The sequence below is a fragment of the Podarcis erhardii genome (genome assembly GCF_964252035.2).
Source record: "Podarcis erhardii genome assembly, chromosome: 5".
NCBI classification, from domain to species: Eukaryota; Metazoa; Chordata; class Lepidosauria; order Squamata; family Lacertidae; genus Podarcis; species Podarcis erhardii.
In genome coordinates, this window is record NC_138509.1 from 26,017,954 (window position 1) to 26,044,406 (window position 26,453).

The window sequence follows — 26,453 nt, forward strand, 5'->3', positions numbered from 1 at the left end:
AGTTAGGCACTCAAAGGCTTTAGCTGAAATGTAGATAGTTGCCATAGCAATGCATACAGTGATGACAATTCTGGGCTTTATGGGATTGGTCAGGCATGATTGCTGTTGAACAGTGCTGTGGGCTCCTTATATTACAAATGAGAGCATCATAGGAACCCCTAGGGTTTGAAGCATATAGAAGGGAGTTGTTAAGGCATTCTAAAGAAGCTTCACTATGGCTCCAGCTGAACATTTTCCATGTGTCTGTTCCAAGCCCTCCATATATGTGTGTTTTCCTTCTCCTGTGACACACTTGAAAGCTACAAACATAGGGGTGGGCTTGGAGAGCCAGAGCATTCTGCCTAGGGAAAGGAAGAGCTGAAAGAGAGGAAACTGGGCTACGATCATTACAAAAATGTAGATTTAGAAATATCCAACTAAGTAAACACTCTGCATTCTCCTGGGTTTTAAAACCAAACCAGCAGGAAGGATGAGGGAAGCTTTGGGGATTCTTGCTTGGGGTGCTGCTTTCCATTTGAGCCCAACAGCAGGGATCTGGGGTTTTCCTGCACCAGTGAACTCCCAGCAGGACAACCCCAAGATGAGTTTTGGCATTTGACAAGCAGGTAAGCGCCGCTCCCATCTTGCTTTCCTGCCTCCTCTTCAGCTCTGCTTGCTTGCGCCCCTCTTTCAGGGTTCCTCCCTTCCAGCATTCTGCATGCCCATCTCTATCTACTCACGAGGGTCCAATTTCCAGTTGTTGTTTTTCTCAATCAGTAATTCCCAGACTTCACCCAGCCAGCCAAGAACCACTTGAAAATTTCTGAGGTTCTTGGCGGACCACCTAAGAGTCATCTACACTTCCACTTTCTAGGCATGGGTCTGAGAGGTTTTGCCTCTGCTCCTGCTCCACTGCTTTCCCCCGGAAAACCCACACTTTAGTGCTAATTCAGAACAAAATGCATGGAAAACCCACTTGCTATTTGTTCTAGTAAAGTGCTAAACCTTGGGTTTTCCCCGCAGGCAAATGGATTTATGGATGAGCCCTTAATGACTTTTTTGCCTGTTTGTGCTAATTCTAATCGGCTATCACAGTATGATTTTTTTCATTTATTCTTGTTGCTTCTTTTCTTTCTTACACCGTATTGCATTTCATTGTATTACAATTTGAATTCCATATAAAATCATTCAATAAAAATTATTTTTTTAAAAAAAATATGAATTCCATAGACTATATATTGCCAACATTCTTCACAGATATGCCGTGGACTTCATGAATGCAGCGTGCAGACCACTGGTGCTCTGCAGACCACATTTATCATCTTCTCCTCCTCCTCCTCCTTCTGCGATCACTCGTAGCCGAGTAAGATTGTCTTCCATAAACACAGTTTTAACAATGAGTCCGTAAGTGACATCTAGATTTAATACTCTGGTAATACTCTCAAAGAGAGAGCTGTTTCACCCATTGCTTGTGGACTAGACTAGATAGGCCCTTGGCCTGCAAGGCTGCACTTATCTTATCATCTTTCTGTTACCCTTTTAAAAGAAACTGTCTCATAATTGGTTTTGGGAAATCTCGCAAGAAAGACAATAGCTCAAAGTTTACCAAGGCACCCTATCCCTAGAAGCTCTGCTGCAGAGATTGCTTCTCCCCCGACTCTTTCTCTTCCTAATCCAAACAATCCTTTCAAATGAACTTCAAAAGAAGGAGAGATGATAGAAAAGGAAGAGGAAGCTAGGTAGAAGGAACGTGGTAGGGCACCTGTGCGATATCCAAAGCACATTGATCCATCTCTCAACGTTTTGTACCCTGGAAAGAGATTATGCTAAATTGGCCTGTGTGTGATTTTGGAGCACCAGGGCTGTTAAATGCAAATTTAAAGGACTATAACCTTCACACCTGTCACACATCTAGCCAGTCCTCTGTGGGTTGGTTTGTGCAAAATGTGGTACCCATGCATTGGAAATTGGAAGTTCGATGGGCTGCTGGCTGGCATGCCTCCAACCCAACTGAGACTGCATGGGATTTCCAGTTGGATTAATGGGTTTCTCCATGCAACCGCATGTGGTCATGTTGTTGGGGCAACAGAGCCTCTCTGTGTGATCCTGGCAAATGCTGCACACTCAGAGAGGACAAATCCCAGTCCTTGGGATGCTTCAGGAATTGACTCCCAGGGTAGAACAAAGATTCCTTGCAAAGTCCTGATAGGCTCACATGCCTGGTATGTAGTCTAATGTGAGATGGTTAAAACACAAGACAGCAGAGTCAGAGAGGACTAAGTTTTACATTTTTCAACTTTGCAGAAGAGTTGGGCTATGTAAGGGCATGTACGTTATATAATACAGCAAATCTTACCCTTTCCTTCTCACCTTTCGCAATGTGTTCCTTGCCAAAAAATAAAAGTGCTTATTGTTATGGAACACAGATGAGTGGTGTACAATGGCTCTCGTTCTAAGCACTAGAATGCACTAAACACTTGAAGGCACTTTAAGATGGGAAAATATTACTCTTTAAAAAAAGGCTATACTCATGAGGCGGCAAACACTTCAGCGAGTTCTGTGTAAAGAAAAATGTGCAGGCTGCTTCCATTTCTGAAGTTTAACTCTTACAAGTGCCATCAACCCCTGGTTTATTGCTTCGTCATTGACCGGGCTTTTGCTGCAAACCATAATTAATTTATGGATGAACTTCCATGCCTCAGGCTGTTACATAACTCCCCTTTCAGCCATGTACTTTCGTCCTGGGTTTGTTCACAAATGAAGCTATGGAGGTTTCCTGATTTATTTTATGGTTTCCTTTATTGACGTTCCTCCTTTCATGATACAAATCCTTCCAAGTAACATCAAAATACATTCTTTAATACCGCAATAGCAACATATCAAAAGACATCAACATCCTTTCCACAGGCAGTTGGTAGTAAATGGCTCCATGGGGACCAGAGTGTAGTCTAGGAGGACCAGGCCCTGGTTACGCTTCTCATGCTGCCCTTGCTTTCCAAAGATCTTTCCCACAGGGCAGTTGGTGGAAGATGAACCTGTAGGGAAGAGCAAACAGTCCAACAGAAGCAGGTCCTGATATCTTCTTCAGTACTGGTTTGGAAACAAGCTGACCTAGAACTCCAAAATCTAGACAGAAACTAGGGTGGTGATTTCAGAGGAACCCTTGCTCCTAGATTTGAGCAGCAGGTGATCTGTGGGGATCTGAGATGCAATCATTTATGCATCTCTCATTGTCCATAAGTATTGTTACACACCACCCCAGTCTCTGAGTGGTGCGAGATTCCAGGGTTCGGGCTTCCTTTTGGAAATGAGGCACAGTGGAGACTGTGGTGTCTTTATGATATATGGCTTATTTACAAACATATAAAACCTGAGCCCATGATGGAAGGACTTCTGGCATTACATGTCAAGGGGCTCCCGTTTCCAGCCCCTCCAAGCACCCCTATTTTCCAGGGACAGTCCCGGATTTAGAGAAGCCGTCCCAGTTTCTGATTTGATCCTGGAATGTCCTGCTTTTCCATATGACATCCCTATTTTTATTGGAGAAATGTTGGAAGGTATGGAATAGGATGGCCCTATTTTCATTGGAGAAATGTTGGAGGGGATGCGCTTTTCACATGGCTGCCATCTTGGATTCCCACTGTCAGCCCCCATAGTGCTCTGGCCCTCTCCTTTTCAGCTTGCTGTTGGTTGCACAATGCAAATCCATTTTTCCTCCTGCTTTCATTACCCCCAACTGCCATTCTGAAACACAACTCTTCTAACCAGCACAGAAGAGATGCCCCACCTGTCTGGTGCAGAGTCTCTGCTAATGGTGCATATCCCATTGTTTGTTTGATGACTCAGCCATTCTCAGCATCAATCCCTGCTGCATCCTGGGATTTAAGGGGGCTTAGTTAAATTCTAACTCTTTCCTGGTTCCAGGAATTTAGGGGAATCTTGGCCCCACCCCAAAACTTATAACTCTATATTGATGCTAAAATTTAGCCTACTTTGAAGCAGCCTGCAGTGACAGTTTTTGCCCACAGCTTCCTCCCGAGGCTTTTCAGAAATGTCTGTTCAGCCTAAGATTACTGAACTGCTAACTAACTGTAAATTGTTCTCAGAGCAGAAGATACAGTTACAGCGAGAAGATCCCAGGAGGACCATTATATGTCTATGAGCAAACTTCAGTCTCTCAGTTCCAGGATGTTGTTGCAATATAATGCTGTTGTTGTCGTTGCTTTATCCTGCATTCTTAATTTCTTTTGGCACAGAAGCTTAGATTTCAGAATTCAAACCAACATGAGATACATTCCATTATCATTTCCTGCTTGGAATCAACAGCATATGCTTCCCCTCCCCCATTTTCAGCTTTGGCCTTTAAACAAGGCCAACAGGCATTGCTTTTCGATGTATGTTATGGAATGCTTTTGCCAGTTTGCAGTTTTCATCATTGCTGAAGAAGCCACTGCAGTCTAGTGATCAGTGGATAGAACTTTTGGGCCTGGGCATGGGGAAAACAGAACTGCAGGTTCCTGGAGATGGACACTGTTCTGCAGGATGAATTCAAGTGCAGGCTTGGACCATTTTGCATTGTTCAAGTGGATTAAAGTAGGGCTGGCTGCCAATTTTCCAGACAGAGCTGGGATTTGTCCTTCCAGGTGTATGGCAGCCCATATCAGAAGTGTTGAATTTTTGGCAAATTTCTGTAAAAATATGGGGGAATAGCTTTAAAACTTCAATATTATTATTTGGAGAGTTAGCAAACACACACACACACACACACACACACACACACACCCTACTTTGCTCCCCCTCAACAACTTTTGTGTCCAGATTTTCACTTCTTGAAATATGGCAACCCTAATTAAAGGGCTCTGTTGTTCCAGTGCAAGAAATCCACTGAAAAAGATTCTGCCTTTTTGCAGTTTGGAAAGTGAGGAGGAAATGCATGGAGAAGTGTGAGATGAATGAATGACTTAACTGGGAGATGCAGACACATGCTTGCAAGCAAATGTGGATGAATGTTCATTGCCGTATATCTGCCCCACAGATCAATCCGGACAAATGCTCCTTTTAAGAACTGATTCCCAAGCTTGCTTTTTGACTCTTCCCTCCCCACCGCTCTTTTCCTTGTGTGTCTTGCCTTTTAGACTTTAATCCTGAAACTAGGACCTATATTATCTTTGTGAACTGCTATAAGGCAGGGGGGCTTTTTGCCTACAGAGTGAGATAAAATGCTTAAATTATGTACATATCTACCCAGAACAAAGCCCCATTGGGCTCAGTGGGACTTATTCCACTGGTAAGTGGGTATTAGCTTGCAGCCTAAATTCAATTTTTCACATAATCACTATTTGCAAACCTTCCTATGGTGGGGACACAGACCCAATATTGGAAACTGTACTATAACTGTAATAATTATCTGCAGCAACCATATTTAATATTCCTTGTAAAGCACAGTTCAGTCATCTCATACCTATTCTTTACCACAGCCCTGTAATATCGGCTGCAAGGTATGCCAATATTACTGACATTTTTCAAATGTCTTGACAAAAGCCAGCTACTGAATTAGGATCAAGGTGAGGTTTAAATGGCAGGTTTCCTGATTCACGGCTCACTCATGCAGCCCAGGCCTATGCCTGTTTATTCAGATGGAAATCCCATTTAAATTCAGTGTGGCCCACTCCATTGTAAAGGTGCATAGGGTTGGACAGTGTTAAAGTCATGGGCTAAGCTTTTGGGGGGCTAGAGCCCACCTTTTCAGATGCATGAAGTCATCTAGTAAATTGGTAGATCAGTCAGTTGTAGCGCAAGTGGGATCAAGAGGGCGAGAAACAGCAAAAGGATGGCAGCGAGTGCCACAATTCTTTGCGGAGCAGAAGAAAGGAATTCAAAATCTAATCGTAGGAGGTTTGTGACCCACTCCCAACACAGTCAGATTAGACCTGAAAAGAAGAGTGTCAATACAACCGCAAAATCACCGCAATTAAATTGGAACAAGCACCTTGTAATGCATACAAGAGCAGGTACTTTTCCACATGTCTGGCTGCAGCAACAAATTTATTCAGACTCCCTACATACGATGGTGCTGTAGATGTCTTTGTCTTACTTGACATAAAAGAATCTCGCCTTTTATTAGAAATTTTCAGGCCGCTCTCTATCAAATGCATTCAAATTGCATATCCCCAGAGTACGGAAAGGCACTGAAAGAAATGCTTACCAGATGGTTCCTGTCTTTGTCTGAAATTGAAGTATATTGTTCTCCAGACTAATTTACCTACATCATCTAGCACCTACAATATGAAATGTCTCTCTCCCTGCTCCTCCCTTGCCCGGCCTTCGTTCGTAGGCAGGGCCTGGGGAAACGGATAATTCTCTCTGGATTTCTTTTGACTGGTGCTATTTCAATGTGCTTAGAATGCACTATTGCTCATGTTTAGATATTTATACTAATTCATTCACCTTGCCTTCTGTAAGGATTGCTGTGTACTCATGGCTGTTAAGGCAATTCTCTTCCACGATGGATTCAGATGTATGAAGGGGCAACAAAACATATGCACTAAAGCTTGGATTTCATCCCACCTTGGGTTGTTTCCTTGCTTATAACACCCCCGGCTGCCAACCAGCTACTGGGCTAAGTTCAAAGTGCTGGTTTGGGTATATGTAGCCATATACAGCTTGGCAGTAGGATACCTGAAAGATCATCTCATCCCTTGTTTACCCCATCAATCTCTGTGCTCTGCAGGTAAGTACCTCCTGCAGATGCCATCTTTATCATGAGGTCCTTTCCACACAACACAGGAATTGAGCCTTTAGTGTTGTGGCACCTAGTCTTTGGAATCCTTTCCCCTAGAATATTAGACATGTGCTGCCTCTGTTGTCTTTTCAGCACCTACTTAAGACCTTCCTCTTTCAACAAGCCTTTTAAAGATATTTCCCAGTCTGCATCCTTATTAGAATTGCTTTTTAAATGTTTTCATTGTTTCCTTGCTTGTCATTTGCTTCTTCCTCTGGGAGGAAAGGCGGTATATAACGAACTAAGTAGCAAACAGATAAAAGAAGATAAATAAATAAGGAGTAGCTATAATGTCCTCAGTTGCAACTACTGCCTGCAATATAGGCCAAAGAACACTGACATATTTCACGAAGCTTTGTAAAGGTAACCGAAATAATGTATGTGAAAAGCTTTGGCAGCCCAGAAGTGCTCTAAAAATGCTGCACTGACATTGTAAAACTGGAATCCTTTTGAGAAAACGTTTAATTTCCTATGACATAGGTAGAATGCTTCCTATAAAGCTCCCATTAAAAAAACACACACTCCAAATTCATATAATTAATCCCTACATCAAAGGAAGTTGCTCTCTCTTTTTACATGCCTTTAATATCTCTCTCTCTCTCTCTCTCTCTCTGCTTTTATATTTTGGCATTCTTTGTGGCAGGAAGTCATTTGCCTCCATTACATTCAAATCAGACAATGTTTTTACTACCTGTATCCCTGGTGACTCAGCTTTTAAAGCAGGGGTGGGGAATTTGTGATCCTCCAGATGTTGTTGGACTACAGCTCCCATCATCCCTGACCACTGGCCCTGCTAGCTAGGGATGATGGGACTTGTAGTATAACAGCAGCTGGGGACCCAAGGTTGAGAAACACTGTCCCTGCAAGCTGGATTGATGGGGGTTAGAGTCCAACCACCACTACAGGGCCAGAGGTTCCTAATCCCCTGCTCCAGAGACTTGTTCAGTGGAACTGTCCAGGGTGCTACCACCTCCACACACCCGACCCTGCCACTTAGGGTGCCATACAAGTGCCTGAAACATACAACGTTTTGGTTCGAGGCCTGAGTCCCACCTGCAACACCCTGCCGCTAATTGTGTCCCATCTTCCATCACATATAGACATTCTAAAAAGTGTGGTCTCCTCCATAACTGCAACCATATGATGTCGGAAGCAGCACCTGCAGAACATTTGCCTTCTTCAGAGTTAGAATCATAGAACTGTAGAGTGCAGCAGATCCAGCCCCCAAGCCATGCACCACTGCTGCCACCGCAGCAGCAGGCAATGCATTCCTTGAAGTCTGGATCAGCTGTCCCTGTGATCTTGCCACCTGAGGCAGTCATCTCACTTTGCCTCATGGGTGGGCCAGCCCTGATTGTTGGCTCACTCTTTTGGCCTGAATGCACTGTTTTGAAGTCGTATAACAAAATTCTACATTAGGTAATTATCCCACAACAACACTCCCACAGAGATGTGAACTTTACCACTCTCTCCCCCGCCCCTTGAAGTTTTGCAATAGCTATGGAAGCAGGGCTTTTTTTCAGCTGGAACTCACTGGAACTCAGTTTTGGCACCTTTCATTATAAGAGACCAAGGGAGGCATTCGTGGTGAGTTCTGGCACCTCTTTTTCTAGAAAAAGAGCACTGTCTGGAAGTTTGCAAATAGGGATGTTAAATTTAAGCGCAGACTGCTTCAGTCGTTCTTCGTACTTCCGCGCTAGCTCCCTGTAATATATCAGCAGACTCTTTTCATTTGCTACTTCCACACTGAATGGCCCTTTTGTATAACAGTGGAATAACCTAGGGGTTAGTTGATTATTGCTTGATTACCCAGCCTTCCTGAACATGTGAACAGGATGAAATGAAAAGCTGGGGAAAGAAGGGGAGTAAGCATGGCTCCAGATATTCATATTCAGGGGAATTCCTTCTAATTCTCTGCAGAAACACTCAAGTTTGTTTTCTCTTTCCCCTCGAGCCACTTTTGTGAGCACATGTCGGGAAAGGTCAAAGGAGCAAAGATGATCAAGGAATGTTTTGACCTGAATGCATATTCATCTTTCTTGATGAATTCATGCAAGCACGCTCTCCGTGGCTCCAGCAAATCTGGCAGGGGAGGTATTTTTGGTCATTCAACACAAAATCTTTTTGAAAACAATCTAATCAGTCCGATTTTGGGGGTAGGGAGGCTGCTAAGACATGAAATAATCATGGAGGGGAAAGGAGACTTGGGGATATGTTTATCTCTTTCCCGACTCCCTTTTTGGAGTTTCTCAAGTAAGGAAGAAGCTTCTGAGTATGTTTTCAGGAAATGTGAACTGTCTGCAAGCAGACTGAAAGTCAACCTTTTTTCCCTATCCCTTTGAAAGTTGGTATTGTGTGAGAAAATTTAAAATCAAGCCTTGGCCCTGTTGGCTTCACAGAAATTTAGCAGGTAAACTTGCCTGAAGCAGAGCAACAAATAGTGTTTCCTACTCCCCCAGATCAAGGTGCCAAGTACCCAAAGCCAAATGAGTTACTTTGCAACATACCGTATTTTTGCTCTATAAGATGCACCAGACCACAAAACGCACCTAATTTTTGGAGGAGGAAAACAAGAAAAAAAATATTCTGAATCTCAGAAGCCAGAACAGCAAGAGGGATCGCTGCGCAGTGAAAGCAGCAATCCCTCTTGCTGTTCTGGCTTCTGGGATAGCCGCGCAGCCTGCATTCGCTCCATAAGACGCACACACATTTCCCCTTACTTTTTAGGAGGGAAAAAGCGAGTCTTGTAGAGCAAAAAATATGGTAATTTTTGCAATCACAGAAGTGTGTTGTGTCTCTGTATGTGACGCTTCCATGAGCAAATCAAAGCCATATGTGTGACCCAATGGGGAAGCACTAAATCACACTGTCAGCCCATGCATGTGATCTTCACTGGGTTCCAAGCCAACCATTCGGCCCTGTAAGTCCCCCATTGTGATCACATGGAAGCTCCTGAAAGAGAAACAGAGCAAAATACAGTGAGAATGCATGCTTCCAGGTACAGTGGGGTAGACAGCAACATTAAAGAGAAATAGAGCAATCTTTGTTTAGATGGAAAGTCCACAGGTTTCAGCATTGCTGTGATGGGGTTTTTTGTTTTTTTGTGGCAGGCGGGGGGTTGGGGAGACAGAGGAAGGGAGAACTGATAGGTGAGTAATTTAAAACTATCATTGAAGAGCTCTGCCATTTCTGAACTGTCTTAAGCAAACAGAGGGCTGAACAAAGGTGCCTTTTCATCTCCAGCAACTCTGCTGCTGTGTCACAGAGGGCAAAATCAGTGACACTTTGAAGTCAGGGACTATTCCTTTAGAAACAGCTTTCAGCCCTCAGATTTTATTATGAAGATTGACAACGTCCTGAGCTTTCAGGAATGACGCCGTCAGTGTTCAGGGCAATGGAGTGAGCAGGTGAGTTTGTGTCCATCTGGACCAAGCGCCTGCAAACAGCATCTTTTCCAGTCTCTTTCTTTTCAGCTGTTTATGAATTACTTTTTGCACCGCTGGATCTTTCTTCAAACAAGTCTGAATGGAGAACGTTTTCAGAATGTTTTTCTTCAAGCAGCTTATTACATGTTTAAACATTGCTTTCATTTGCCATTTATTTATCTTGTCATCTGAAACAATGAATTATAGTTGTTTACCTTCCTGGAAGTGTAATGACACATAGCTCCTGATTTTACTAGGAGTTTGCTGGAGTTTGAGTAGTCCTCTTGACTATAGTACTAGGGATGTTCAAGGATTTAATTTGGCCCACATTTTCCTAAGGGAACCGAGGGCTTTTTCAGATGCTCTAAAATCTTCCTCATGGGTCGTTCCCATGGCATGTGCAGAAAAGCAATCTCAGGTAAAGCAAACACTGGTAATAGGTACCATTTCCTCATGCTATGCTGCTCAGGCATGGCTGCTAAAAATGGGTCATCGTGCTCACATATGCTGCCAATGTGAATTGGCACTTGGGATCAGGAACCCCTCCACCTGAAAGATTTTGCAATATCCCCAATGGTTCCCTGATTAATTTGCTTGCCATGTTACCGTAGGCAGCAAGGCAATGGCTCATCTTTCAACTTCAAAGCAAAAAAAGTTTCTGTTCAGCCCCTGCTATGGCTTTTCAATGTACATAGAAAAGCCTGGTTCTACCCAGAGAAAAAACTTTTGGAATATGCCTCTGAGAATGTGAATGGCTGAATTTGGGCTGATTCAGGTCTTATATGAAGGAACATGCAGAGCCCTGCTATACATTGATTGAAGAACTTACCTTTTTAAAAGCAGCAGTGCTACTTAGGGATGGGTTCATCTGTCTCTTTCCAATCTGCCTCAGCTTCATATCTATAAGTCTGTCCCATGCCCGTATTGTTCTGCAGAATGAGGAGGGGGTGGAAATCTGGCCCATTCCTACAGCTCGTCCTGCAACACTCTTCACTGCGGTTTGTCCTGGTAGAGTAATTTAAGGGTCAGGCTGTTAAACTAAGTGATTAGCCAGAAAGCCTGCAATCGCATATCTGCAAAAACCAAGCTACCTTTCCCCAATGATATTTGTTAGTGGGGCTTAATTGCACCATTTCCACCCTGAGTTATGGAACATTAACTTTGCAAATTTTCTCAGAAATAAGGCAAAATCATTTGAACTTCTAGAAGTAATGAGTCTATATTAAAAAGTGCCTCTTGGCAATGAAACAAGCCAAATAAAGCCATTTCTTAATGTACAAAGCTGGAATCAATTTGGAAAGTGTTGAAAGCCGTTTAAAAAATTAGGCTGTGTTTTGTTTAGTCACAAATGAGTGTGGTGTTGTGTGTTATGAGAAGTAAGAGAGGAGGTTTGGAGAGATGGTGTGTCTGTGTTATGTCTGACCTGTTGATGACAAAGTCTCAGGGTGTCCAGAATCAAGAGAGATGTTTGCTGGAGGGATTTCAATGTTCCTCCTGTGAATGGGGGCGTAAGCTTGGGAAGAGATCTGGCTGGATCCAGGGAGATCTGGGCTTCCCTGTGTGAGATGGAGGAAAAGTTAGAAGACAGGAACAGGCAGGAATGGAGAGAGAGATTGGGAGGAGAAGAGAAGGGATTTCTTATTCAGCATACTAGTGAAAGTCCATAGTAGACATAACATATTTTCACCCTGATCCAACTCTAGTCGCACTTTTGAAAACGTTTTATATGTGTCAGTAGAATATGGATGCACATTTGAATGGGATAGATGGCATCCACACTTGAATGAACATCAGATTTGCATCTGTGCTTCTTGATCCAGCAAATGTAGCTCTCTTTAATGGACTGGGCTGCCAAGAGACACTGCTCAGAATAGCCTTCATCTGAAGACTTACTCCCGGACCGTCCTTCTTTCTCACCGGATGGAAATGGTGCTCGCCAACCCCATTCCAGATGGTGGCTTGGAACATTTCATGGAAATGGTTCACAGAGAGTGTTGCTGCCCATAGGTGGGACTCCAGGGCTGTAGGCTGATAACAGATTGAAGATTTCTAAGGACAGGGTAGCTAATGCAAACAGGGCAGCGGACTACAGAGAGATGGGAGCAGAGCAGCTCCCCCTACCCTCATCGTTCTGACAAATGGTACTTTTCAAATGGGACCCTGATGCACCACGTAAACTCATCTTAGCTGTGGAGAAGGTTGTGGCTTGCATTGCACCCTTAATTTTATGTTTACCATGTGGGAAGTTCTTATCAGTGCCAACCTCTTTCAGTGGGGAAATGGAGTATGTGCTTAAATCTCTACCACTGAAGCTAGTGGGGCTCTATCAGCTGGATCATGTCATGGATAAATAATGTAGTTGTAGCAATCTTCTCCCATAACTCAGGAGATGATTTATTCCTTCTTGTGTGATATAGGGGTGTGATAAGTTTTCTGTCTGACATGTAACATGCATACGCTACACGGAACAGCACAATCTCCTGCTTCTGGGCAAAGGAATGGTGAACTATTTAATATGCAGGCACTACAGCTGATCACTTTATAGCTGACAGGGAGGTATAGCTAAATAGAGAACCTTTTGATCACCACCTATACAATTCGTGATCAAGTTGTCTCCCCTGCCAGGTGAGTATTACCACCTATACAATCCAGTGCAGTTAGTGCAGCTTCAAAGATTTAACCTGAATTTCCCCCTCTTCTCCTTCAGTTTTGAGAAAATAAATTGCACCAGAAAATTATGAAAGGAGAGCAGAAACTTTGGTGAAATTCTCACGGGGAGGTTGAGGGGCTAGCTACTGTGCACCTGACAGCTGTTCATTGCTTAAAATGGGAAGCTTGCTTTTTAAAGGAATCGGTCCAGGGTTTGTTTGTTTTTGGTTTTTTTAAAAGGTAAATGGAACAATTTCCCATAAAAACATAACAAATGATCCCACCAGTTTCAGCTACTCAGTAACCAGTCTCCCTTGTCCCTTAAATCTCAGGGGAAGATGTCATAAGGTAACATTTCCCTTTGGACTAGTGAATATGTCAATTTCAGTTTCTCTCAGTTTCTCATTTTTCTGTATTTCTTTTTATAAAAATCCTCATGAAAATTCACCAACATCTTAATGTGAGTTACTTGGCTGGAGAAGTGCATTGCAAAGTTCAGAGAAGTGCCAGTTTTGAATAATTGCTGCATTTCTAATTGCAAACTAGATCTGTTCCCCTTTGAAAGTGAACCAAATCACATTTCTTCCCCTATCTCTATATTTCCCATAGGGATTTTCAAATCGGGAAAAAGCACAGGACCTGGGAAGGCTGCTGTGTTAAGGAACTATTTAATGGGAAGAAAAAACAACAACCACAGTTGCATCACAACAGTAAGGTATGTTTCACCCTGCACCCACCAAAATTATAAAGAAATACATTTTTTAAAACCCAAAAGTGCCACAAGGAAGAGGCACAAAAGATGCAAGCCTCCTTGGCAGGAGAAGAAAACTTATTGAGGGAATCGGAGGACAGGTTTTTTGCACAGCTAGCTGCACTGTACATTTAAAAGCATCACTGTACACTTTAAACAGCTGTGGCTCCCAGCAAAGAATCCTGGGAAATGTAATTCATTAAGTGTTCTGAGAGTTGATAGGAGAGTCCTGTTCCCCTCACAGAGCTACGATTCCCAGAGTTCCATGGGAAAAGGGGTGGACTGTTAAACCACTTTGAGAATTGTTGCTCTGTGAAGGGAATTCTCGGCACCCCTAACAAGCTACATTTCCCAGGATTCTTTGGGGGGGGGGAAGCCACAGCAGATTAAAGTGGTGTGATACTGCTTTAAATGCATAGCGTAGACAGGGCCTAAGTACAGCCCTCTAGGTGGATGTCAGCAAGGGAACCAAGTCTGGAAGATGTGCAGAGCCAGTAACTGATAATAAGAGGCTGCCTGCTGCCAGGTGAGGCAGTTTGTTGATCTGCACAGAGGATTCCCCATGCTCTAGGGCAGAGGGCCTTTGGCATCACTCACTGTGTGATCCTTTTCAACTGGAGATGCCACTGGGGGAATGAACCTGGGATTTTAAGTGCTCTGAGCTGCAGTCCCTCCATGCAGATTTTTTTTTTGGGGGGGATGAGTAATTCTCTCACTGTGTTGACATGTTGTGCAAACAATTCAGTAGGAGAAGATTTTTTAAGGACAGATGGTGTTGACTTTCAGTTAATTGTGGTTTAATCCCATCTTCGAACATAAATGCTCACATTTATTGATGAAGTGCAGAGCAATTTTTTACCAGCCAGTGTTTCATTTCTGGTTCTGTTTGGAGGAGCATTATCCAAACATGACGGGCTGCCTACAGAGTTTCATTCTTCATTGCACTTGCCTGTGATAGATTGCTATTCCTTCGTCACTTTTCTTTCTCCTTCTCTTTACCGATTTCGTTTTCACATGGTTTCGTTCTGAGTTTTCTGTATCCTGGAGAAATGCTGCCCACAGATGACTCACCCATAGTGAGATATAAGCTTCAAGAATTGGTTTAACCCCTTATGCATACAGGCTCACAAGTCTATCTGCTCGCAACAATACACAGAGACCTCTAATCCAGAAATAACAGGTAGAAGGCAACTTTGCTGGATTCAGTACCCATCCCTTAAGAGCTGATAATCACTAGGTCTGCAGCTGAAAACATAAGACTCTCTGTTGGTGTCCTTGCTTTGTCCCTGGTGCAGCAGCAGACATCTCTGTGGGACTTTGCTACGTCATGGTGCTGGGTTTTTGTGGGGTGTGGGGGAGGTCACCAATTTGTCTATCTGGCTTTCTAAGTTTATGGGGTTTTTTTAAAAAAAACACACACACAACTTCTAATTGGCACTAGAACTCCCAAGTTGGTATTGCTGGATATGTGTTTGAGGGGGGGGGGTAACAATAACAACAGTGTGGTGTAGTGGTTAAGAGCGGTAGTCTCATAATCTGGTGAACCAGGTTCGCTTCCCCTCTCCTCCACATGCAGCTGCTGGGTGACCTTGGGCTAGTCACACTTCTCTGAAGTCTTTCGGCCTCACTCACCTCACAGAGTGTTTGTTGTGGGGCGGGGAAGGGAAAGGAGAATGTTAGCTGCTTTGAGACTCCTTCGGGTAGTGATAAAGTGGGATATCAAATCCAAACTCCTCTTCTCTCTTCTTCTTTAGAAAGAATTAGTCATATTTATGAGTGTTATGGCCCAACAAACAGTGGGAAGGTTCTGGGAAACTACTATGAATAGGGTTTTTTTTTTAGTGGACAAGCCACATCAGGCAGATTTTTCAAGGAATGGAATGTTTCCTTCTACCAGCATATTTTGCCCTTTTACAGAATGACATAAATGTGAAGCAAATATTCTGGATGCATCTGGGCTGGCAGAGACCACCTTACCCAAAGAATGAGATGCAGCTGGCATTTCAAACTGTAAAAGCCTCACAACACGTCTGTGCTGTGTCAACACATGTCCTCAACACTTTTCTTCCCTGTTATGTACTGAGTTGAATAGGATCCAAACTGCAGCAGTCTGATTGGTCCTAGAACAATAGGCTCCAAAAGGCAGCAGTCTGATTGGTCCTAGAACAATAGGATTCAGAATGCAGCAGTCTGATTGGTCCTAGAACAATGCAGCAGTATGATTGGTTAGCAGGAACCACCCAATCATGCTCCAGATAGAAGTGAATCCACAACCTGATTGGCCTACAGTAGAATCCTGGAATTAGCCAATCATGTGCAGCCCATTGTGTAAATAATGTATATAAAGCAGATACTTTGAGGAGACATTCATTCATTCCTCCTCACCACTATGAGCTGAATAAAGAGCATGAAATCACTTTGCGACTCTGAGTATATTTCACTGGCGACGAGGATGGGATCCCGCTGAGCTGACTGCCACACACAGCACCGCAGCACCGCCACCTGCCGCACCGCTGCCTCGCACCGTGTATCCAGGCTTCAGCTCCGGGACACAAGGAACTCAGAATGGCAACTGACAGCAGCTTCTCGCCATTCAACCCAGCATCTGGAGACTGGGAAGCGTACGCCTCCCGTTTCACCTTCCTCCTAGAAGCCAAAGGGGTCACCGATGAAGAAGACGCCAAGAAGAGGGCAATATTCTTCAGCGTCTGCGGAGAGGAGACATTTGAAATCGCCCGGGCTCTCCTTGCGCCTGAAGACGTCGCTACTGTTCCATACAAAACAATAATGGAACAGCTGAAGGGGCACTTTTCGCCACAGCCCTCAGTGGTGGCTCGTCGAAATGCCTTCTACGCAAAGCGGCAAGCCCCTGGGGAAACCATAACTGGGTTTGTGACCTCTCTCCGCCAAGCTGCCCGGTTCTGCAACTTCTCAGAGCTGGAGAACATGCTTCGTGACCGCCTCGTCGGTGGCCTGAAGGATGAGAAGCTGCAACGACGCCTCTACGCTAAGAAGAACCTAACGTTCCAGGTCGCTCTGGAGGAGGCCCTGGCAACGGAAGCTGCTGAGAGGTCGACGCAAGAGGCACAGCTGAGCCAGCCGTCCCAACCGAGGGTCCACCACGAAGACCTCACCAACGACTCGGGATCCGACAGGGAGGAGGTGCACCGAGTACAGCAGCGCACTCAAGCAGCCCACATACCACAGCTGCCTCGACGAGAAGGAGGGAACTGCGCAAGCTGTGGAGAAAGTCACGAGAGGAGGACCTGCCGTTTCCGCAACGCAGAGTGCAGGCAGTGCAGAAAATTGGGACACATCGCCCGGGTGTGTCGGGCTCGGCCCACCCGAAGCCAGGCATCAGATGACCAATCCAAGAGCCCCAGGTCCCGGGGCCCAACGCACCAAGGCAACTCGACGGAGCTCACAGACTTCCAGGTATACCAGTTGCCCCACCCCAACGTAGAGAAAATTTATGTAGAGGTACAGATAGAGGGGGCCCCATGCCGCATGGAGCTTGACACGGGTTCAACTCTATCCATAATCTCGGCAAGGACCTTAAGGAAACTGTGTCCTACTGGGGGTCCCAAACTCAGGCCGGCCCCATTCACCCTCCGGGACTTCCAGAAACGTAAGGTCCCCACAATGGGGGTGGGGACCTTCAGGGTGCAATACCGAGGGCGGACGCGGCAACTGGACTTGCTTGTGGTCAAGGGCCCCTACATTAGCTTACTGGGGTTGGCATGGTTTGGACCACTGGGACTAGCCATCACCGGGGTGAACCACATGAGCTTACAAGTGGACGTGGACGCCATATGCAAGGAGTTTCCGGGGGTTTTCGATGGGAAATTGGGACAGTATACGGGCCCCCCCATTGCTCTACAGCTTGACCCCGCAGTACGACCAGTCAGGCTCAAGGCCCGCCGGGTCCCATTCGCCCTGAAACCCCGTATAGACGAGGAATTGGACCGACTCGTGGAGCAAGGAGTGCTGGAGCCGGTGCCTAATGCCCCCTGGGAAACCCCAATCGTCACACCCGTCAAGCCTAATGGTTCGGTCCGCATCTGCGCAGACTACAAATGTACCATAAACAAGGCCCTCATGGCCCATGCATACCCAGTGCCAGTGGTCAGCCATGTCCTTGCCACCCTGGCTGGGTCGAAAATTTTTGGCAAGCTGGACTTGGCCCAAGCATATCAACAGCTGCCAGTAGATGAGGCCACAGCAGAGGCACAGACGATTGTGACGCACAGAGGAGCGTTCAGGGTAAAGCGGCTGCAATTCGGGGTCAGCGTGGCACCAGGCATATTCCAGAATCTAATGGACTCTCTCCTTAAAGGGATTCCTGGTGTCACCCCCTTCTTTGATGATGTGTTGATTGCCGGGCCCACACCAGAGGAGTTTGAGGACCGCCTCCGCACTGTTCTGCACCGTTTCCAGATGGCGGGTCTCAAGGTGAAGCGGGAAAAATGTCTACTAGGAGTGCCTCAAGTGGACTTTCTGGGATTTATGGTGGATGCAGAAGGGGTTCACCCGACTGGGGACAAGGTACGGGCCATTTGTGATGCCCCAGCGCCCAAGAACAAGACTGAACTTCAGGCCTTCTTGGGATTATTGAACTTTTACCATTCCTTCCTTCCCCACAAGGCGGCGGTAGCGGAGCCCCTACACAGACTCCTGGACAAGCGGGCCCCTTGGGTGTGGGGCCAGCGCCAGGAGGCCGCATTCCAGGCAGTCAAGGACTTGCTTGTCTCAAACTCGGTCTTGGCACACTTCGACGAGAGGCTGCCGGTGGTGCTAGCATGCGACGCCTCGCCCTATGGCATCGGCGCTGTCCTGGGACACCAACTCCCGGATGGAAGAGAGGTACCGGTAGCATACTTTTCCCAGACACTCAACGAAACCGAGCGGAACTACTCGCAAATCGACAAGGAGGGTCTGGCAATCGTGAAGGGAGTAAAAAAATTCCATGATTTCTTGTACGGGCGGCCCTTCACCGTGGTGACTGACCACAAGCCGTTGCTTGGCTTGTTTGCCCCCGAAAAGCAGACCCCCCAAGTGCTGTCTCCTCGCGTCCTCAGGTGGTCAATTTTCCTTGCCAGCTACCAGTATGCACTGATTCACCGCCCTGGAAAGGCGATGGGCCATGCAGACGCCCTCAGCAGGCTACCACTACCGGAAACAGGCCCCGACCCAGCACCTGCACAAGAGGTTATGAGCCTGGAGCTGCTTCCTGACCGCCCCATTCAGGCACAAGAAGTTGCACACCATTCCAAGAAAGATAGGGTCATCTCCCGGGTCCTGGACTGGGTGTGGAGGGGATGGCCCAGCCGCAGCCCCGGGCCAGAATTTGCCGGCTACACAACCCGCAAACATGAACTGTCAGCCCACAAGGGGTGCCTGTTATGGGGAAGCAGGGTCGTTGTTCCCCAGCCCCTCCGCAAAAGGGTCCTCACAGCCCTACACGAGACACACCCAGGGGTAGTAAGAATGAAGGCCCTTGCCAGGAGTTATGTGTGGTGGCCGGGGATCGACGGAGAGATAGAGGCCTGGGTCAAACACTGCCAGGCCTGCCAGGAATCCCGCCCAGATCCCCCAAGGGCCCCAGTCCAGTCCTGGGAGTCCGCCCGAGCACCATGGTCACGCCTGCATGTGGACTTCGCTGGCCCCTTTCAGGGGAAAACATTCTTCATAGTGGTGGACTCCTACACCAAATGGCTAGAAGTCGCACTGGTACCGTCCACTTCTACGTCCGCAGCCATCCGGGTACTACGCAGGCTGTTTGCAACCCACGGGCTCCCTGACACTCTCGTCTCAGACAACGGGACTGCATTTACATCAGGAGAATTTCAAACCTTCACAGTGCAGAACGCCATCCGCCACATCCGTTCGGCGCCATTCCACCCTGCCACCAATGGCCAAGCAGAACGCATGGTGCGGACCACCAAGGACACCCTTCGCCGCATGACGCAAGGGGATTGGGAGTACCGCCTTGCCACATTCCTTCTAGCACAGCACAGCACCCCCAGCTCAACGACTGGCCGGAGCCCCGCTGAACTACTAATGGGTCGGCGCCTTGCAATCAGATTGGACCGCCTTCACCCCGATAGAGCTCAGGATGAGGTAGTGGTGGGGGAAGGCAGGAACCCCCGGACCTTCGAGGCCCAGGACCCAGTGTACGCAAAGAATTTTGGGGCAGGCCCTGCATGGGTACCTGCCACAGTCACCAGGGTCACGGGCCCCGTGTCGTACGAGGTGCTAACAGATGGGGGGCAATGCTGGCGCCGCCACTGCGACCAGATACGGCGACGATTCCCGGGAGAAAACCAGGAGGAGGAGGACAGGTCAGAGGAGTCCCAAGGGAACAGTGGGGCAGTGAGGCCCATAGAGCAGCAGGGGCAAGCAGGAGAGGCAGAATCAGTAAATACAGAGAGGACCCGCGAGGCCGAAAGGACACCGGAACCAGAACCACGACTGAGCGAGCCGGTTGCGCCAGACCAAACAGCCCCATCCTTGGAACACGAGCCAGAACCTGAACCCCGGACCAGGGAACACCCCAGGCCGCAACGCACACGTAGGCCACCGGCGTACCTTGAGGACTATGAATGCGACCTTCCGGGCAGGACTGGAACTTAGAGGGGAGGGGTGTTATGTACTGAGTTGAATAGGATCCAAACTGCAGCAGTCTGATTGGTCCTAGAACAATAGGCTCCAAAAGGCAGCAGTCTGATTGGTCCTAGAACAATAGGATTCAGAATGCAGCAGTCTGATTGGTCCTAGAACAATGCAGCAGTATGATTGGTTAGCAGGAACCACCCAATCATGCTCCAGATAGAAGTGAATCCACAACCTGATTGGCCTACAGTAGAATCCTGGAATTAGCCAATCATGTGCAGCCCATTGTGTAAATAATGTATATAAAGCAGATACTTTGAGGAGACATTCATTCATTCCTCCTCACCACTATGAGCTGAATAAAGAGCATGAAATCACTTTGCGACTCTGAGTATATTTCATTCCCTGTGAAAGTTGCTTCTGTTTTTCTGCCTTGTTTGCAGGGCGCTTTAGAATTTCTTTAGAATATCTTCATAATGTTGGTGAACTGCCTAGGAAAGAATGTTGCCACCACATGACTTATTGCTTTGTTAGGAACCAAACACACTCAATTCCTTGGAACAAATGAGAGGCGATCTATTATTCACTATTTAATGTTGCTAGTCAATTGGGTTTAGATTAGAAGCAGTGAGGTGCTCTATTGCAGCTGTCCACACATTTGAAACTGGAAATTTCACTTTAACAAGGTCATATAATGAGACACAGTAAGCAACTAAAAGAACTGATAGCCATTTGTGTGATATTTTTCCTGTAGTTTCTCCCTTGGTTTCCACCATAGTTTTCAGTGCACTAATGGTATTGGTTCATCCTAATAATGTTGGTTCTTGTCCAAGCAGTGCTTCTATTCTGTATGTTGAGTGTGTGCTGTTGGATTAAGTGCAATTATAAAAGAATGCACACAATGAAGTTGAAACTTAATTCCTCTGTACTTCCCCCTCCTCTCCCCCAAACCCCAAATGTTGGTCATTCTTACTAGAAAAGAGCTTCCTATTCTCAGCTATCAGATCTCTTTGTCCTGCTGAAATCAATGTCTGGCTATTGTACTTTCTACACCTTTAATTACTGTACTTTCAATATCATGGATGAGTCCAGAGCAATAGGTTGCTTTGAAGAATGTGAGCAGAAAGCTTAATCGATGTCACAGGAAAAAGCATGCTTGAATGCTCACTAGTTTTCCCTAGAAAGTTAAAAGGCAAATGCATGTTTTCTGACTGAAGCCTATTCATGTACACCATCAGCCTGTTTTTTATATGTAATCCATGATATCTTATATATATATTTTCTTATGAGGCTTGCCTTGAATAATTGTATTTTTATATGCATGCTATTTTTTTTTAATAAAAAAACAACAACAATGCAAATTGCATCTGATGCTCTGCTTTAAAGCTTTTCTTGTAGGCAGCCTTATAAATGTTGCATAAGCTGTCAATATCTTTCTTATTGGTGTTTTTTAATGAGTTCAGCAAGGCATGCCGTCACATAGCAAGTCAATTTATTTTATCATGCCAAATTTTCTGCCTCAGGAAATTCATTGCTGTTTTCACTAAAGTGTTTTTACATATCTGACCTATTGCCAGGGGGTTGGGCCTTAAGATCTGAGATTCTTTACCTCTGAAATTCCATCATCTTCCTGCCACCCAGTGCAGGGTTTTAGGATCAGATGTCCAGAGCCCTACTCAGCAAAATGAACAAGAGAGTCCTAGAATGCAGCATGTGGATGAATTATGTGGATGGCAGGGACTGGTTGGACACAGAGGGATGGTGGGAAGAGGGAGAGGAGGGAGAAGACTAGGAAGAGGAGGTCAGAAGCTGAAAAAGCAATAGGGCTAGTGAGCTGGGAGAGTCTGTGGCAGAGAGAAGTCCAGGATCAAATGCAGGAGCTGAAATAGGAGAGTGGGATGAGGGAGGCCAAGAGGCAGACACGAGTCAGGCTGGTGAAGAGTCACCAGTATCTCCTCTGGCTGCTGCAACAAGCTTCCCTCCCCTCTTGTCTCCCAGAACCAGAAGAGGCATGAAAAGGGCAGAGGAAAGGTTGGCTTCATGCAGGTGCAGTCTCTGATTGCTTGGGGAAAACCCTGGAGAGGAGGGGACTGTGAGGAGGCAGGGACTTTCAGTCTCAACAACTGATTCATGGGGCAAGACCTACGGAAGTTGAGCTGCTGTTCTTACCAGGCCTGAGACTCCACCAAGACTGTGCAGATGATGTTTTTGCTAATAAAGAGATGAGCCCAACTTGCATGGTACAACTTACTGCCAGCTTACTCCTGACAGAGAAGATGTGACTATTGCCTTTTAAAGAAGGGAGAATCTCTAACTGCACCACTGCTCTTGGGCCTCAAAGACTCTTCCATTAGGTTCTCATAAAGCAGGGGTAGGGAACCCTTTCCAGCCTACCTGGCTGTTGCACCAGTTGACAGGTGAGCATTAATATTTCGCAGCAGAGGAATTCACTGCAGCTGTTGTGCTAGCAGAAACTTGTTGCAGAACAGATTGTCCAATCTATTGCACACCAAAGTTACAACCCACCTGTTTATGCATTCTCTTGCACAACAATGTTCAGCTGGCAGAAAACATTTTGCTAGCAGAACAAACGTACCAATAAGTGACTTTGGCTTAGCACTGATGCAACCCTTTATTTTTCCTCGTACAACCTGTATTTTCAGGAACATTTGTCAGACCATTCTGGGAGATAGTCCAAGGCACACACTTTGCTCACACAAGACACAAGCATGAGCTGAGAGTGTGCCATGAAACACACTCAACCCTCACTCTCACTTACAGTTGGACATTGCAGGGGAAGATCAGGAGTGGGAGGCCAAGCTGCCTTTTAGAGAAGTTCTCACGCCTTTGCAAACTTTCTCATAGAGGAACTTCTGGTAAGCTTTCAAGGAATCAGGGCCGTATTTTGCCACAGATAGCAAAATGTCTTGGGGGACAGTCATGCAAGTCATACAGAGGTTTGTAAAACACACCTGTCTCTTACAGTCACTATATTCCTGAGAGGCTGAGTTGAGGAGCCATCCTGTCAAGCCTTCTCAATATCAGCAAGACCTGCTATGGGCACCTGACGGGATATTTCCCCTGTGGTGTTGTTTCTCCAGAAATAAAAACCCTCTCCTGAACATGTAGTGTGTGTTTAATTCCCATGGAGCCACGCCTGAGAACACAAAATGCATTTTCTCTTGCTGAGAGGCTGGAACAGAAATGCTTTTAGGGAATGACTGATGCACAAAGCCAAGTCCAGTGTGTTATATAATTTCCCATTGATCTGCAATCAATGCTGCATGATTATGTGTGGATGAAAGGGCCCCTCCTTTGCACTGAAAGTGCCTGTAATCAACAAGATACCAGAGTATGGGAAATAATCTATGCTTTATTGATCCCAAGCAATGGCAGCTCCCTCATATTCCCATCCACATCTGAGTGCATATAAAAAAGAGAGAAACTATATTCTTTCCTGCTCACCTCCCCCCACCCTGCTTTTTATTTTTAAGGATAGTGGTGTTTTAAATTTTTTTCACAGTGAGGGATTGTTTACAAGAGAAATCATAGGGATTTTGAATGGCGCATGATCCAGTGCTCATATCATCAATCATGAAGCCAGCTAGTGACACCCAGACATCACTCAGCTCAGACATCACTCAGCTCACTAGTTTTGGATCATTGTATGTTTGCAGTGAATGCCTGTGTAGCCAGTATAAAGGCAATGGTTTGCACTGGAATTTCTCCCCTGGCAAAAAGGAGCCCCTAGTTATCCAGGGTCTCATATCCCCCCCCCTTGAGTTTTGTATGCATTGCCAGAGTTGGCTCCCGAAGTGTTTAACACAAGGTAGATTGGAAAGTCAGAACAACATGTTTTCCCCCTCCTTACATACAAAAGATAGATCAAATGTGTTCAACACATTAAGGGGCTGATATCTACAAAGAACCAACTATATTATACAAATCCTCACACAGACAGACACACAGAGACACACACAGCTATTTCCCATGGAAACAGAAATACAGCTGGCCCGCCACTAACATGAGGGTTTGGTTCCGGGAGTCTGAGCCCAAAGGCAAAAATCACACAAAGTCAGGAACCCCCAGAATTGACCCTTACTGCGTATCAGGGTCTAGGAAGGTTGCAAGAAGGCCCAGGGATACTCCCAGAACCCCTGTGCCTCCTTGTGCTCCACCAGGGCCCTCTTGTGACTTCCTCAGAGCCCCTTATGGAAGGGAAACCCACTGGGTGTGTAGGCGCAGGGAAAATAAACAAGGAGAGTAGGGATGGGCAAGTTTACCTTGCTCTCCATTTATCCCCTCCTCCCCATTTATAGTTGCAATTGTGCATGTAAAGTGAGTGTAAGTTGCAGGTCCACTGTATATAAAACTTGTTAGCAACTCCACTCAAGTTTCACCTTCTATATTCTTCATAGACGTTTTCAGTGCAAATTTCTTTTAAGGCTCTCCAGCACTTTTTACACTGTTCCTACTGAGCTCCTTAGGGACACGGGTGGTGCTTTGGGTTAAACCACTGAGCCTAGGACTTGCCGATCAGAAGGTCAGCGGTTCAAATCCCTGCGACGGGGTGAGCTCCCGTTGCTCAGTCCCTGCTCCTGCCATCCTAGCAGTTTGGAAGCATGTCAAAAGTGCAAGTAGATAAATAGGTACCGCTCCAGCGGGAAGGTAAACGGCGTTTTCATGCACTGCTCTGGTTCGCCAGAAGCGGCTTAGTCATGCTGGCCATATGACCCGGAAGCTGTACGCCGGCTCCCTCGGCCAATAAAGCGAGATGAGCGCCACAACCCCAGAGGCGGCCACGACTGGACCGAATGGTCAGGGTCCCTTTACCTTTACCTTACTGAGCTCACTAGAGCCCTTAATGCAACACGCTTCCCCTCGTAAGGTCACCAAGGGTAAAGAGCAAGTTCTAACATTGTGATGTATAGCCCCATATTTAAGCAGCTGGATTCCAGTATCTGATTTCAAGGAAGCCATCGAAACAAGCAGCAGATGGTTATGATTTCCAGTAGATCCAACATTGGTTGGTGGATCTACAACATAACAGTCCACAAACTTGTTGTTATCCACTCTCCACCACTTGCATCTGTCTGGCGCACTCACTTGCTCTGCAAAACTATAGTTTGTTCTTGGATAGCCTCAGCAGTCTCCTTGTGTGGCTTTCCACACAAAGAGGTTTACTTTATTGCAGGCTGGGTGGAGGAGAATATGAGCTCCTTTTCATACAAAGACAGATTGGGACTGATTTGCCAACCATTCATCCAAGTCTGAAACCAGGAGCCAAATTCTGCCATCAAACACTCAGTCCTTTTGAAATCAGAGTTCCCTGGGAAGAGGGATTGACTGTTAGGCCACTCTGAGAATTGTAGTTCTGTGTGGGGAAATCGGGGTCTCCTAACATCTCTCAGCATGCTTAACCAGCTACATCTCCCATAATTCTTTGGAGGAAGCCATGTCTGTCTAAATGGGAAATATACTCCTTTAAATGCATAGGGCAGATGGGGCAACAGTTGTGGAAAACAAAACTTGAGAAACAACCATACATTTCTGTCTGCAGTGGATATTTTGGGCATGCTTCAACCTTGCCTATCAAGCTCCACTTTTCAGCCATAAGGGCTTGAAAGAACCATATGCTACTCTTACTAATGAAAGCAGGGATTAATAGGATTTTAAGATGCTTTTTTTTAAAAAAAAAAAAAAAAGAGGGGGAAGCATAGGAAGTCTTCATCCTTGAATTATATAGCTTTCCCCCTTTTTAGGTGCATTTGCCATAAAAATTAGCAAAATGGATTATGACTTTCTGGGGGCTACCACACATTCCTTCTCAAAGAGCTAATAGAGGATACAGTAATAGAAGATATAGATCATCATTAGTGCATTGAGGTGTATGTTAGAGGTAATTATATAACTGTAAAGTAAATAAATTCAAAGCTTGGGGGAATAGACTAACAAATAAAATGAATTAATAATAATAATAAATAATTCTCTTCAATACAGCACTGTAACAACATAAGAGAGAGAGAGGATTCATTTTTATATAGAAACTGCAGGCTGGTTTATGAAAGGCAAGCAAACACCATGCATGTGATTCCAGCTAAATTTCCAACAATTTGTAATAAGAGCAAATATTTATAGGGGCTTTAAGACAAATGTTTTACAGTACTGAAGTAAGAAGAACCCAAATCTCAAGCACAATGATACTGGGCAGCCTGGTTCTATAATTTTCCTGTGGCAGCTGTGGCAGATAAAGGGA

At 45.7% G+C, this 26,453-nt stretch overlaps 1 long non-coding RNA gene across 2 annotated transcripts; it reads left to right on the forward strand.

The window, feature by feature from the left end:
• Positions 1-9,870: 9,870 nt before the first annotated feature.
• Positions 9,871-23,124, forward strand: LOC309341630. 2 transcript variants are annotated; one of them, XR_014156464.1, is made up of 3 exons: positions 9,871-10,167; positions 13,444-13,549; positions 22,992-23,124. It is a non-coding gene; the product is annotated as an uncharacterized lncRNA (long non-coding RNA). The 2 variants fall into 2 exon arrangements; XR_014156465.1 differs by lacking the exon at positions 22,992-23,124 and adding an exon at positions 22,196-22,476.
• Positions 23,125-26,453: the final 3,329 nt, after the last annotated feature.